The 13,943-nt window shown below is 43.2% G+C and overlaps 1 protein-coding gene across 1 annotated transcript in view; it reads right to left on the reverse strand.

The window, feature by feature from the left end:
- The window catches only part of LOC120951068 (actin-5C), a 4,064-nt gene extending 3,317 nt beyond the window's left edge, over nt 1-747 (reverse strand). The window contains exon 1 of the mRNA XM_049606048.1: nt 612-747. The gene's annotated coding sequence lies outside the window, so the exon portion shown is untranslated. The remainder of the gene's footprint in view (nt 1-611) is intronic.
- Between the last annotated feature and the right edge of the window lie 13,196 nt (nt 748-13,943).

Genomic DNA, 13,943 nt, shown 5'->3' on the forward strand with positions numbered 1-13,943 from the left:
ATTTTCGCCCAGCAAAAGAAGAAAAAGAAAGCTAGATCTCCGTTGACGTGGTGCGGTGGTGGCGCTGGTGTGTTGCCGGGGTGAAAAACCGGCGTTTGCTAAATGTCTTAACCTTTTCCAGATTTCTCTAAAATTGAGGGGTTTGATTGAAGAATTTCGGAATCTCGTTACTGCCAAGTAAGTCGAATTTTCTCCAGCCGATTGGACAATTGAGCCGCGCTTGTGTGTGTGTGTGTTTCGAGAGGAGTGTGTGGGGTTTCAGGTTTTGGTTCCACAGGCACTGGAAAAGCCGGCCGCCACCACCAAGCGTGTGTGTGTGTGTGTGTGTGTGTGAGCATTTTGCTGATTTTAATGGCCACTATTCAATTGAAATATTCGTCACTTCGAGTAGAACTGGTGCACTGTTCCTACACAACGCCAATTGTGTGGCGTCAAGTTACTATATCGAAAACGCTACCAGCAAAAATCCTGAAGTTTCCACCTGAACTGAAAAAAAGACGCTACTACTGTCTGAAAAAAGACGACTTCACAGTCTCAGGCACTAATGAACGAACAAAAGAAAGCCTCTAAACCCTTAAACTACACAAACTTGTTCCTATAAAACACACTACCTTTTTTGCTTTTTGGTGCGCGTTCACAAAGTCAAAGAAATTAACAGAGAAGCTCTGAGCACTGGTCACTGCAGCTAACCCGAACTGGTAGACGTCTGGAAACAGAATGTTCCAGCGATCCGACGAGCTTTCGTATTTGGCTCGCCAGACGCAACCACTCGCGACCGTTGCAAGAGAGACAAAGTGAGAGAGAGAGAGATACCGCGAGCGCTTCATTGTACGTGTGAATGTGTGTGTGTGTGTAAGCTTGCGCTCTCTTGCGAACCGACATTTGTTGGACCGTTGCTATCCTGCTCTGTTGGACGTTTCTCCTTCTAGTGCCCTCTCGTGTCGCCCATTACTCGCAAGTTTCCGTTTTAATAATGAACAAGCAACACCCTGCACTATAATGGACTGTACCACTGATGAAATCTATTAAATAATTGTGATATTTGTAAAGCAAAGTACATTTAATAACAAAAAATATCAGTACATTCCGTACTTGCTAAAGCAAATCGCTTTCCGTTAGGACGGTTTCCAACGGTACGGTTGAATTTGAACGGTGGCAAACCGTGAGAGCCAAAGGGAGAGAGCTTTAAGGCTTTCAAACCGAACGCGCGTTCATCGCTCACGCCGCTACGCTCTCACAGCCTCGTCGACCAATCGCGTTAACATGACCATATATGGCAATCTTTGAAAAATGCGTCGGTTTCAGCCAGTCCAAAACCGTTGCCGGACCCGGTGCAGGGCTTCCCCGCTCGCTTCAACGTTTCGCCTTCCCCGCCGGTGGAACGCTCTCCGTGAAGCTGAAGTCGCGTGCTCTTCCTTTCTTTTTTCTCCCTTTTTGCGCTGCTCGCACACACCCTTTGGGCACCGAAAAGCTCGCCGAACCGAAAAACGCCGGCCGCATTAAGGAAGCCGGGCAGCAGTGAACTCTTTTTCTTTTTTTTTAGTTTTGTTGTATGTTGTTTCTTCTTCTCGGCTTTACTAGCTTCAATGCCACACAGGCGTGTTTGCTTCCCTCCCTCCCTCCCTTTTTTTGCTGCTACCGATTTCACGGCCCGGCTCGGTCGGCCCGTTTCCAGCGGCAGTGGCGGCGGCCCTCATCAGCCTATGATTCACACACTTACACGCCTTATCGCTCGCGTGAGCAAAACTCAAAGCAAAGTGTCTTACCCCCTCGCCCTCGCCCTCCGCCAACCTGTGAACTTGAAAATGTTTCAACCCGAGATCTCCCAACCCCACCCCGGGTCGCGGACGGTGATGACCACACCTTAGGAATTTACTGGCCCGAAAGATAACGCGCGAGTGACATTGCCCGCAATGGATCGCAGCAGCGCAGCACCTACCTGACTTTTGTTTCGCGTGCCTTATTTGATACGCAGTGTACCAAATGTCGTTCGTGAATGATTTTTCGAACTTTTTCTTCTTGAGCGCATCACTGTACGCCGCTTCGATCGGGTCGTCCGGATGGGCGTGCAAATCGGCACATGTCTCAGTGGAGCTTCTTTTGTTTGCTATCAGTTTGCCAGGAATCCAGTGTGTTAGGGTTATGCAGGGGTTTTCTGGGGTTCTCATTGCTCTGGGATACTTGCCTGACTCTTTCTAGAAGGAAATGAACTTTATAAGAGGAGAATTGGAAATTCCTATCGGATATGTCCAAAAAGGGTGCAATTCCTATCACATAAAGTTCATTTCCTGTAAGAAAGAGTCATGAAAGTATCCCACATGTATGAGAACCCCTGAAAAGCCCTGTAAACCGGTCAGTAATAAACAGCATCATGCCACCCCGGTCGCTGGCAGCACCATGGCCAAAAAAAAAAGGCAAGCGGCAAATGTGTTTTCAAGAACAAGAAACAAGCAATGCCAACATGCTCTACCCGCTCGTTCTGAACCCACTGACAGTTAAGTCCAGCGACAGAGCGAGAAGGCATGCTGACGTTTGCTGCCTTGCAGATGAACGAACAGGTTCCATACACACACAAGGGAGGCTGTGAAACTGATGACGTAATCGAACAACGATGCCGGAAACAATTTGTGGAACCACTGCAAAAAGTATGACTCGATGCGTTTTGCCTATTGGATTCCACAAAAATCGGATTCCATTTTTTTTCCAACATAAATATGTTGCAGGCGGCTTTTGCAGACGCAAAAGCCGCTAGGCTGCCGGCAGCTTAGTACCGGCAATATCGGTACCTCGGCTTTTTGAGGTTAAGTGCTCCAATGTATAAACCGAGCATCGGTTTCTTGTGTGCGCACACAGCTCGCTTCAAATGGCCGTGGAATTCCGTTCCATCCTCCATGAAATGCAATCTAACGGCGCTTGACCATTTTATCTAACACACAAAAAAGCACGTCAAAGTGAAAATGAAGCGCTCCCAACCGCACTCGGAACCGGTTTTTGGGGTTGGTGCTGCAGCAAAGGGGGCAACTGGGAACTGGACTTGGTTTGTTTTTTTTTTTTTGATTGCGAAAATAGAGATAACTAACATCCGGACGGTATTTCCACGGTTGTTGTAATGATGATCTTCGTGCTTTCTGCACAGGTCTTGGTTTCGTAGGTGGTCTTCGTTATTTTTCCCTTGCTAAACATTTTAGCCACACAATTAGAAGCCAGCAAACTCACTTGACAGAAGGTAGAACGGCAAATGCTGACGTAATGGGGGAAAAGGCTGTGCTGACAATTTTCGCACAGACTACTATGATCGAAAAAATCGGTAACCAAGCTGGACCGATGGAACAAGCTTATCTGGTGGGGGATAATTGCTTGCTAAAACCAGGTGTATTGCTTACTTTCTTTCTACTTGCAATGAAGTGCCAAAAAAAATCAATTTAATTTAATTATGAAATTCAGCTAAAATCCTCCTTGCATCAGAAACTTTTTGAGAGTATAAAAAAAAACACAGACTGGATTGAATCATTAACAGAGAATGAAAATTCAATTGGACTTAACGACTCCATTCACAGTCACGGTTGAAGCTTCTCATTTATGCTGAGCTGAAATGAAGCTATTAAATAGCAAGATAGCGGTCTGTCTGGCTGCGGGCATGTGTGAAGAGCCCCGGGATGCAGCTGTAATTCGGAAAAATTAAAACTGCATCCACTGACCGAAAAAAAAAGAAAGAAAGAAAGAAGAAAACTATACTGCGCCTAGCGGTACACAGGCCCCGCTCGCTGTAAAATCTGTGCGTGAGCAGGGCACGTTTTCAGCGTTATCAGCTACAAATGCATTGAAGCTTTGCCTTTCTCTTCTGCTCTCGGCAGTGGAAGCCCCATTTTCACCAGACCCGTTTGAACCACGGTTACCATTTTCTACAATTATAAAGCTACCCCGTATGCTATGTTATTCTTTGCTCGCCGTTTCTTTTATTGTACGGTGTTTTGCGCCTCGTCGATCACCGTTCAGCCGGGAGAAGAAAGTAAAGGAAAGGCGTGCGCTCCCCCCCGAATCGGTGGTACATCCCACCACCCCATTTACCTGATAAAGAATCGAACCGGAAAGGCTTCGGAAAGATTTCTCAAATTGGTTTAGTGAAGGAGATCATTAAGAGAGCGAGAGAAAAAAAAAAGCAACGAACCCAGACCTTCGGGAAGAGAAGGGCGGGTGGGTTGATGTTTCCATATTTAGTTGTGGGTAGTAGCTGGGATGTGGGTGCACAAATTTCTGCCCTCGTGTGTCGATTGCACCCTAGGTCAGTTCGTTTCGTCTTCGAGGAGTGTTAGTGAGGCCGCGCACGCTCTACTTTTCAAATAAAACAGAGCGTGGGCTTGTTAGGCGAACCATCGCAAAACATCGGTTAGGTTTGAATTCAAAATTTATTATTATTTTTTAAAGTACCCTTTTTTTAAGGGGCGATTTTTCCTCCATCACTGCGAAAAAGATCACAAGGAGAGACAGAGAGAAAAAAGACTGCCAACATCATCACACGGTGAACGAATGATAAAGGAAAGTAGAGCAATATCTTATACAGCTGGCCAATAAAATGGCTATCTCATTTTAATTGCACATCAACGGTTCAGGTTATGGATGGCACTTTGGGGGTATAACCATGCTTACAACCCGACGTTTCTAAATATTGTTTGATTGATGGTCGATGCGATTGGCTCTGGAAGTGTAATTTTGAAGATCTGGCTTGGTGTTTTTTGGGTACTACCGATCACGATTGCCTGATGCAGTAGGAACAACACACGCACTTGACCCATATATTTCAAAGGGGTACACTAAACGTCCAATCCAATTGGCTGAGCTCTCGCACAAAGCATGCACGCACGCAGCATAGTTCCTCCGTTGGAGTTGGAATGTTTCTGTTTTGATGTTTGTTTGTTTTTTTTACTTGCACAAAACCTTGCCGGCAGGAGCAGTCTTTATCAATCAAGCTGTCCCCTTGCTAGGCTGGTGTTTCGGGTGTCGGCTGACGTTGGTTTGATTGAGTCGTGAAGAGCGCAAGAAAGCGAGAAAGTTTCGCTTGGTTTTTTTTTTGCTGATGATGATGGCTGCTACTTCACTAAGCGTTGCACACTTTAAATGTTTTGCTGCGGCGATAACTAACAGTACAGCAACTGCACTACTTGCATTGAAGTCTATCGCTTGTCCGTACGAATGTCCCAAACGAGACATTTAAAAAAAAACCTTCCTAACCGTTTGCAAAATGTAATAGCACACAAGACCACCTTCTACTGGCACTGTTCAACGCGGGGCACTCTTATCTTGTAACAAACAAACCATATCCAAACCAGCTGTTCCCGTAATCAGTGCGAAACAGAACCTCTTCAAACAATGTGGCAATACTTACATTTGGTTTTAAGCACGAAAAACTGGTAAAATTTGTTAACTTAAGTTGCAGCACTCGGTTAATGCAAGCACTGCGTTCGTTTCACACTGTAAGACACGGACAAAAATCGGGTCTTTCTTATCACACGTAGTTTTTTGCAGTTTTTGTTGTTGTTGTTGTTTGCGATGCACTGCACTGTTTTGTTGTTGATCTGGATGTTGTTGCTTGCTTGTGTGGTGTGCCTGGGCGATCTTCGGCGATGTTTTGTTGTTTACGTGTCTTTCTATATTTTGCACCTGGGCACGTCCTGACCGAATGATTACACAAACTGAAATGGTATGGTTATTGAACAGCCGAGGGATTTTAAATAGTAGGACCTCTCCGGATCGAGTCCGATCAAGAGCGTGGCGAGCGACGCGTAGCGCTTCGTTTTTGACCATATATGGTATTCCGATGGTAGTGCTGGGAGGGCTAGAGCTCTCACACACATAGTCGCGGACTGTTGCCTCTGATGAAAATCGGAAGTACGGAAGAGTGCGGATGTACACGCGGCGTAGGATGGGTTCTTGGAAGCGGGCGACACGGCCGGCGGGGGGGGGGGGGGGGAGGGAGAGAGAGGACTTGGCTAGTGGGGCACGACGGTCTCTGCGAAGGCAAAAAGCGAGAGAGAGAGAGACAGAGAGACAGAGAGAGAGAGTGCCAGCGTTAGATCGAATGAGCACGAGCACGGCTGAGAGCTTTGCGTAGGGGCCAACAATAACCTAGAGGTGAAGGTTGGTGGCACGCGCGTGTTGTAGGCGCGACTCACACGTTGACTCACCCGCCGACGTGGTTCGTCGCTGCGAAGGGATGCTGCGCAGGGGTGGTGTGGCCCCGACCCAAAGGGAAGGGGGGTGAGTATTGAGCGAGCGTGGTTGAAGAAGGCCGAACGCCCAGAGTAGTTCGTACTCGTGCTTTTCTCCTCGAAAAGCATTTGTATGCATGTGATGAATAATCGTCGATTCGGCGAAGCTGCACTGCGCATTCGCTCTCTTTCTCTATCTCTCTTTTCGATTTGGCCGATGCTTTTCGATGCCTCATTCCACCATTTCACCGGTTGGAAAAAATTTGAAAATGTGTGTATTTACTGTGACAGTTTTTTTTTTGTCTATCCCTAATCGAGAACCAAAACGACAAGAAGTCCGACTGGTAAGGGCGTCAACATGCCAGCTGTCATCCTACCCTTTCGACCTGGTGGTCAAAAACATTACAAAAATGTTATTTCTTTAGCTGGCTGATGGAATTGTTAGGAATAGAGCCTAGTAACTTATTATCTATTTTTGTAAGTTTCCCATTGCACCCTGCGGCAAACTAAGCGACCCCGGACCCCGTAGTCTGGCGAGGCCCCGAAAATGGAACCCACAAGTAAAATTGCTACTCAATCCTTCTCTGGTTGAGAATATTTGATGCAACCCCCTGTGCAACACTGCAACCAGGCCTACATTCGTGTGACCGCTTAGGGCCTCCTCACGTCTTAATCCGCCCCTGATTGCAGCTTCAAGAGCAATACTTACTACTGGCTAGCCGGATCGTACCTACTGTCGTGAACTGATGTTTGATTCGTAATCATAAACCAAGTGTTACAACTAAACATCATTATTCTTAACAAAGCATTTAGGCTTAAATGTGCTGCAGTTCCCAGTTGCACAGCCTTAATCAGCGATCGGCCAAGTACGGCTCGCGGGCCAACTCTTTGCTTGGTGTCTCTATTTGGCTCTTCACGTGAAACTCTGCGAACATTTTTGTAGAATTTGGTTCTTTCGGCCGCAAAAATTGAACTTCTTAAGAAGATATTTGGGACCTCGGCAAACCGGTTACGTTCTTTTCCACAATTTACTACATGTTTAAATAGTACTAACTGCATACAAACTGCAAGCTACACCCAAGAAGAGATCGACTGATTTAATACTGATATTAAAAACAATTGTTCCAAAATCTTAAACCACGCTTGTCTTGTGAAGTAATTAGCACAGCTACTAGCTATTTCTGGTTATTATAACAGACATGTGAAGAACATACGAAAAAACAATATCTCTTGCTTTCAAATTTAATCAGAATGTCTGTGATTCAGTTTTATTCTGCTACAGATGCTATGTGCTTGAGTTATGTTTCATTGAAAAATGATATCTAAACTATTCGAACGTGAGGGATTCATTAACAGTTGGAATCCTGGAGCCATTTTGAAGATAAAAGCTCTGGAGATATCGAGCCTAAATTTACGTTCAAGTTCAAGTGCTTGCCAAAATAGCTCGATTAGCTTGTTTGATGCGATAAACTCGTAAAACAAACCGGTGGTGAAATGTTGAATTCTAAGAAGTGTGTAATCATTTCCTAATCTTCATGGTATTCATTTGCGCATATGCACGCACATGCATCAGTTGCACACTTGCACGCTATTCTGTAAAATCTTTCTTTTTATAGCTGTCCCCAGTTACCGCACAGTAGTTTGCTAACATAGTACAACACATTACTTAAGGTAGTTTATCCACATAATTGGATCTAAACGCTTTGCAAGTGCGCAGCCAGTGTAAACACTATTCAGCCCAATTCGAGGATGGATCGACTGCGGTAGTCGCTCCGCCAAGTAAGAAGCAAAAGACGAAGATCAAACAAGTAACAGATGTTGAGCTTAAATTGGAACCAGACGAGAAGGGCGCTGAAGGAGTGAGTAGTGAACTAAATAATCTATGCCGTTGGCTATGGTCGGTGGGTTCGGCTCCAAATTTGCCGCTCGTGTGCTCATGGTCGGCGATAGCCACATTGTGCCAGTGAAAGCACGTGGGGAAAGACGATGAGAGGCTGCTGAATACCACGCATCATGCATTTATGTATATCGAACCTTTTTATATATATAAAATATATCCGGCATGAAACTGGAAACTCATAAAAAACTCTTCAGCACGTGAGGCTCCACGATTGGAATAGTTCCAGATTGGGAAAAATGAGTGAATAACATAAAACGGTTGCCTTTTAGTGGAAAACATTTACTATCAGACAAAAGTCAACAGTATGATAACACCATAAGCTATTTTAAACATGAAACGTACCTCTTGATAACGTTAATGCTACTAATACTACTAGCAACGCCTTTGAACCTTGCACGACCATAAGATTTCAAAGACAAAATTTGCCAATACAACGTTATTGTGAATATGAAGCAAGAGAATATCACGAACAAGCTGCTTTATATTTTTATACGTAGAGACATACATTTGCCACATACGTTTATTTTGACATTATCTCAATAAAAATATCGATTCAACAACAATTTACCAATATCAGGTTTTGTGCAAGGGAAAAATATTTCCCTAATTTGTGAAAGGATTGAAAATAAAATAGAGTTATGTGTCTTATTAGGTCTAACTGCTTCCAAAACTAATGAAACTTAAGCATACACATCTGGTATATGACAGCTATAGGACTGCTGTATGTGTGACATGCAAACTATTTTGCTTCCCCAATAAAATGTCGTTCCAGTTATGCCGGTAATATTTGTTGCTACTCAGGACTTGGCAGTGGGTGAACGGGTGTTATGATAATCTTGGTATCGACGCGTCTTGGCGTCTTCAGTGTTCACCTTGCTGGATCTCAGCTCATCTCAAGTTTAGCTCAAGCGTTTAAACCTCCCCAACACTAAAATAAAAACCGGTTCTAGCCGACTTCTTTAGCTCATTCCGCGCGGCAATTATGAATCACGTGGACATGCAAACTATGACAGTGTTAGTAAGTTGCAATTGCTTGGGTGACACCACATCTCCAGTAATAAAAATGCGTTGCATTCCAGGTGCTTTTTTTATTATGGAAGATTGCCCAGGCCCTCTGATTCATTTCCGGTTATTGAGGATCATATAAACCTCCGATGGCTTTTTACTCATACTACAAGGCCAGCATCCGGACTGACCCTAGACTGTGTACGGATCTGCTTGAAAAAAAGTCGTATGCTATACTACATTACAACCAATCCCTTTTTAGGAATAACTTTATTACTTATTATAGGGTAATTTACCAATTGTTGCACATTACGTATAAATTGTTTTTTTATCCATGTGTGTAAAACATTGATGAAAGACAGCATTTTTCCTTAAATATTCTTCCTTCAAACACTTCTTTTAATCCACTGTCCTATCATTTAGATCCTAGTGGTTTGTTCCTAACAATCCTAGTGGTTTGTTTGCAGCGTGTGGCAGCAGGTGCCAGTTTACTACCTATTTTGCGGAATTCCGGCTTGAACCAAGGACAAACGTGTAATGTAACAGCGTTTCATACTATCCTAAACACTATTCGTTAGAAACACATCCATTTCAGGGCTCTTTTTTGTTTAGTTCAAGTGTGTTGGGAAGTGTGCAATAATAGAGTTTGAAGTTTTTGAAAAGTGTGCGATAATTGGATTTTTGAATAGGCTTAAAATCAGTATTTCTTGCCATTATTCATAATGTTTATGCCTCAGATAAAATAAACATACTATTTGTAAACAATAAAGATGTATGCTAGACACCTATTACAAGAATATTGTTATCCATCACAAACATATAGCACGTTGGCAAATTACCCTGATACTAATAATATTATAACATGTTGGAACAAAAAGTCTATCAATGCTTTGTTCCGCACGTGAATGCCGTCATGCATCTTTCGTGAATGAAAAACTCCGTATTCACGTCAGCTACGTAATTGTTGTCTGTATATGTAACCGATACACTCATTCCCGATGACATCACGACAAATGCAGCTATGGGGGAGATATGGACTCCCTTGTAGTCATCGAGGGGTTTTTTTTCTACTACAGCTACAGCAAGTAAGTCGGTTTACCGGGCGGTGTGAAATTGAACGATTGCGAGTTCTTGGTATGGATAACAATGTTTTTGTTGTTGTGATATTGGGTGGGGCAAATAAATGAGCATGGAAGCAACTTCTCGTTAATGCAGACAAATCCGGTGCATTTTAAATCAATATCTTATCGTTAAAGGTGCTCCCTTTGGAGAGAAAAAGCTTTTCTTCGTGATTGAACAAAAAAAAAAGGAAACAGAGCTAAAATTGGATAACACATGTAGAAAACATCGAGTCAAAATGCGAATGGACTCAAACTGCGTAGACCTAGGATCCATCACCGGAAGTGGCTACATTTGCTATCGGTTGTACGATGTTGCAAGCGCTGGCACAACGACATAGAAAACGCAGAGAAAAAGAAACTTGAAAGGCGTTGGCTTCGTTCATTCTTGCAGGGTTTGCGCTGCGGGTAAACTTTGCCAGCAGCGACGTTGTCTAACCATCTGTGGCAATGCTGCTCGAAACCCATGCCGCAAGATTAGAATCTGAGTCGTAAAACCCTGCAGTAATTGGGTTCGCTCTTTTCCGTTTCTTTTACCGCACTTTATTTCTTCTACTTGCAGAGCGCATTGACCGGCTAGGTTCTTCAACCGAAGTGCTCCAACAGTTCTTCGCGTGTTGTTTGAAGCTTCGTTTTCAGCTTGCTTTGTGGAGTTCTTTCCGCTCGCTTTTATTTCATTTCATTTCAACCTCGAAGTTTCCCTGTGATCGATTCCACAATTCGTTTGCAGAGAGGATACATCACCGGCACTGCAGGAAAGAATCGGAAAAAGCATGATCATCGAAACAATTCCACCCTCGCATTCGCCCCCTTTCTCTACCTATCCAGTTTTAATTGGGTATGAGCATATCGGATACGATTTTGGTTAATTTTCCATTCTTCACGTGCTTGTATGGTCGAATTGCTTCAAAAATACAACATTAGGGTCAAAGTAATAACATATAATTATTGCCCAGCACACCCACCTGCGCTAATGTTTTACTTTAGCCAATCGTAAGACGATATATGTGTTTTATTATGGTTTCAATAGCTTCACGTAAAGGGGACTCAATATTTTGAGCAAAGAATAAAAAAAAACCTTAGATCATTACGCCAAGGAAGATAAATGTTTTTATAAAACAAACAAAAAAGCTGTGAATTCTCGTGAAAGACGAAAATCGAAGCAAAACTAGTTACTTTATAATATTGTACGCTAAGTTGCATCCATACCTAAATCAGTCGGCTTCGGTCTTCAAAAATAAGCCTGTTTGAGGGTAAATCTTTTTATTTTCAACTTCTTTCGTTTAATCTTCAATCTTCTAATGTTTCCTTCTCTCGAAATGTTCAAGCACCGTTTTTTCTCGTGCTGGCCGATAGTTTTTAGGCGAATTAACTGTTATGTTCACTGTTTATTTTACTTTTCCATTCGCTAGTCATGGATATTGGTCTAAGTTGTGATGATGGGCTCGGCTGGGAAGAGTATGTTTTTTTTTTCGTACTACCATTGTATTGGTTACAGCTCGCTACAGCTCCCGGGCCCTTAACAAAAGGCGAAATAAGTACAAAACTGCTATGCGTTCATACAGCGTGGTGTGATTCATATCAAGAGCGCGGAGCACTTTTACGATTCGTCGTGAGTCAATCCCATGATAGCGGCGGCACGCTGCTTGTAAAACGTTAGAAATAACCGGCAAGAGTGCGGAATTCTTTCGTGCCCCCAAAAAAACGCGTGCTCCACCTAACACAGCGGGCAGCTGATGGAACCAATAAGCCGCATCGACCGGGGTATGGCTCTGTGCAGAGTGACAGAATGGAACATTCAGTAAATTCGGATTGTCTGGAGAATGGGTGTGGACACAGGAAACCCATTGGCAGGCCGGTTCAACCTTACATTGTGATGCGCTACCCCTATTCAATTGAAGCTACAATATTTATTGTTCACCTTGCTGTACGACAGCTTTTACACACAGTGTTTTTGGTGCGACATCATTTGGTCTGGGTGTAGAAATAGTAGCTATAAATACGAATAACACGAAACCCATCGCGGAGATGGTATGTTAAAAATTTGACATACTAGCCAGACTATATTGATTTAAACCTAACTTTACGATAAGGGAACGTTTGTGAAAAGATTTTTACAACAGTATTAGTTGGCATACGGTTCTGTCTATGAATAAAGCATGATGGTGATTGGTGTCCCCATATAGCAGTATAGATAGGTCCTACACATATAGATGCATGGTCCAGCCAGGGCTTGAACCCATGGTGGCCATGAGTCATGCGTTGTGCAAGATAACGACCGTATCGCGAGACCGGCCTTGTAACCATTGTACTCGGACTCGCAATCGAGGAATACACATACAAGCTTACACCGCGCAACGTGCATTCGATCAACGCGGAATGCACTTGCACTTGCGACCTTAACAACAATTTGCTCATTTACATGGATGATCATAGGGCCTGTTGAGATGGCAGTGGCGAATTGAAAGAGCCTATCGGTAGGCTCGATCCATATTTGGAACGTACAGAGAAGTTTTTCGATCGGTGGAATTCGTTACCAAAATGGAGGAAATGTTAAATTTACTCAAAGTATCTATTCCACCTACCATGCGGTATATCTACAACTGATGGAACTATAATACACATATATCTAACTAGGAGCAATTATTCACATTTTATACAAGCAAATGTTATTACTGTTAATAACACTTCGTTCTTCCATAGCAATTGTATGACTTGCTTGTGCTCTGACCCATCTCGTTATGAGCAAGAGCGTTAGTGACTATGGACATGAAAAAGGCTGTGATATTATTTATTACTAACAATATAATTGCATGGACCATACTTTGGGGGGTCATGGTATTTTGATATTTTGTTTTGTCTTTGTTTTTTTGTCATAGCATGGTTCCTCTAGTCTTGGAGTTTCTACTGAAGCAGATATACGACAGGCGAACGAAATTTGTTTCATTAAAGCTTTAAACCGGCATAGGACCGACGATACGCCAGACACTGCTGAATTTGGCACATGCGCCTTGGAATTGGCGAAGGCATAGAATTCTCTTATAAAGTGAACAGCCCCGCATGAAGCCATGAAATTAACACCAATATATTAATCCCCATACCGAATGGGCCACCTAAAACACTAAACGGCAGCTTTCCTGCGAAGGGGATATGACTATATTTATACACTTTCTACCACTATCGATGCATCTCTGCTACAGAAATGGATTTGATCACGAATGAGGCTACCTAAAATGGTGTGTAGCAAGGTGATTGCGAAGATAAGGGCAACAACAAAAAAACCGGTGCGTACAATAAATGCCCGAAGTAGACAATTAGACATACACATGCGAGAGTCAATACAGCTTGGGAGCGTTTGTGCAGCGCTTCGCTAAACCTGCAGTTTGAAGGGAAACGATGGCGAGATGGAGAGAAATAGAGAGAAATCGTTTTGGCTGGGAGTGTGCACTCTCGCGCTTTCGGAGCATTTTAAAACACCGTCTGTCGGCTTTTGACAACTATGAGGTACGAGTGCAGAGCACGCGCGGTCTTTGCCATATATGGAAATGATTTTGGTTTTATTAGTTCTCCTCTTCGTTTAACCGATCCATTGCGGTAGGTTGTTTTTTTGCCTTTAAATGCACGTTGTGTACTAGTTTCCTCGAAATATTGCTATATTATTATCTCATTACAATATAATTAAAAAATAACAATAATATAATAGTTTACTTGAGT

The sequence above is a fragment of the Anopheles coluzzii genome, chromosome X (assembly GCF_943734685.1).
Source record: "Anopheles coluzzii chromosome X, AcolN3, whole genome shotgun sequence".
Classification (NCBI taxonomy): domain Eukaryota; kingdom Metazoa; phylum Arthropoda; class Insecta; order Diptera; family Culicidae; genus Anopheles; species Anopheles coluzzii.